Source organism: Chrysochloris asiatica, unplaced genomic scaffold, assembly GCF_000296735.1.
Source record: "Chrysochloris asiatica unplaced genomic scaffold, ChrAsi1.0 scaffold00662, whole genome shotgun sequence".
NCBI classification, from domain to species: Eukaryota; Metazoa; Chordata; class Mammalia; order Afrosoricida; family Chrysochloridae; genus Chrysochloris; species Chrysochloris asiatica.
Genome location: NW_006409180.1, coordinates 53,008 through 54,764, shown reverse-complemented (window position 1 = coordinate 54,764; position 1,757 = coordinate 53,008). Strand labels below are relative to the sequence as shown.

At 41.7% G+C, this 1,757-nt stretch overlaps 1 protein-coding gene across 1 annotated transcript in view; it reads left to right on the top strand.

Moving 5' to 3' along the window:
• LOC102835435 (scavenger receptor cysteine-rich type 1 protein M130-like) overlaps positions 1–1,757 on the top strand; it is a 144,881-nt gene that overhangs the window by 139,021 nt on the left and 4,103 nt on the right.

The following is a 1,757-nucleotide window of genomic DNA, read 5'->3' as shown; positions in this document are numbered from 1 at the left end:
TCTTCTGCTCTGAGCATGTGCTAGAGAACATATTCAAATTTTCAGGGACTTGCTCTATAAATCTTGATATGGCAAAAATAACCCATCAGTGAAGGTAATGGTGTTTGTAGCCCTATAAAGTTATGGCAGCTGTAAAGATCCTAAGGTTCCCAGCATTCACTTTATAGCAATCCCTTAGGTGCAGATTCAGAAGACAGTTGACACACATCTTGAGGATCAGGAAGACAGGAAGACCCATTTTATTGGAACCAGTGACCTCATAGTTCTGGGGACTCAGAAGTGACTAGGATAAGAAATTCTACTGGAATTAGGATCTTTTCTAAAGCCTTATGACACTTTTTTATCCTCAGGAACAAATTCACCCTCATCCCCTGTCTCTGGCATCTTCTCCCTGCCTGGGGTCCTATGTATCATCCTAGGGGCCCTTCTCTTCCTTGTCCTGGTCATCTTGGGAACTCAGATGCACAGATGGAGAGCAGAGCATCAAGGTGGGTGTTGTTGTTAAGAGCCATCAACTTGGTTCCCATTCACAGAGACCCTGTATAGTATAGGGTTTCTGCGGAGTGGCTGGTGAGTTTGAACCAGTGACTGCATGATTCAAATTGACCTTGTGATTGAGTGCTTATCCTGCAGCACCACACCAGGACTCCAGGTGGCTGTTAGGGGTACTAAAGGAACTGGAAAATATATGAGGAGAATATTGGGTCAATTGTGATAGCAAGAAAAATGCACAAATTTTCATCTTCACCCTCATCATGTGACCAAACTCTTTCTTCTGCTCAACAGACTCTGGTGGTGATAGTGGTTATGGGTCATGGAGCCGATTCATAGCAACCCTGTACAGGGTTTCTGAGGCTGTAATTCTTTACGGAAGCAGAAAGCCTCATCTTTCTCCCATGGAAGCACTGGTAGTTTCGAACTGCTGACCTTGCGGTGTGCAGCCTGATTTGTAACAACTGCGCTACTTGCACAGTCAAGTCCTTCATCCTAGGTTCAATGAGGAAAGTAAAAAATTATACCTTCTTGCGTAAAAATTTTTAGTGTAGATTGAGTTTATGATAAAGATTAGGATCAATAAACCTAGTTCTACCAAGAGAGAGGGAAGGTGTCTTCACATCAAATATCAATGCTACCCCCTTTATAAACATGGTAGATAGGGATGGGCAACTCAGATATTGGTTACCTAAAATGAGGGGGCGATAAAGGCATGAAGTGACTGGCTTACAAGGTTTCAATGTAGAGTTTAGTTTAAGTGTATGGGGGGAAAAGTATCTCCACTGAATAGTTTTCATCTTGTCTAGATGGGTCTGGTTAAAAAAGATGAGGATAAAATTCTTATGAATCAATATGAGTAATTGTTTTAATGACTATTGCAACTGTCACAATTGTAAAGGTAGACATTTGGTAACAAAAATGGGGAGAAGTTAATCTTACAGTCCAGAAACAAAGGACCATTGAGGGAGAAGAGCTCAAGGGGAATGAGAAACCCTATCCAGAGAAGCAGCAATACCAGAGATGGAGGCAGAGATGGAGAGAAGGAGTAGCTGAAGACTTTAGATTCATGGGAAGAGAGGGACTAAGAGCTGGTGGTCAGGAGGCAGACTTGCAGAATGTGCCGTTTGGTGGTGTAAATTATTATATATGCCTGAGTGTTTAAAAAAAAAAAGCTAAGTGAATAGAGAGAAACACTGTGAACTGATGGTGCCTGGAAGGGATTATAATCATTGTTATGGAATAAGGTGTATGATTTGTTGAAT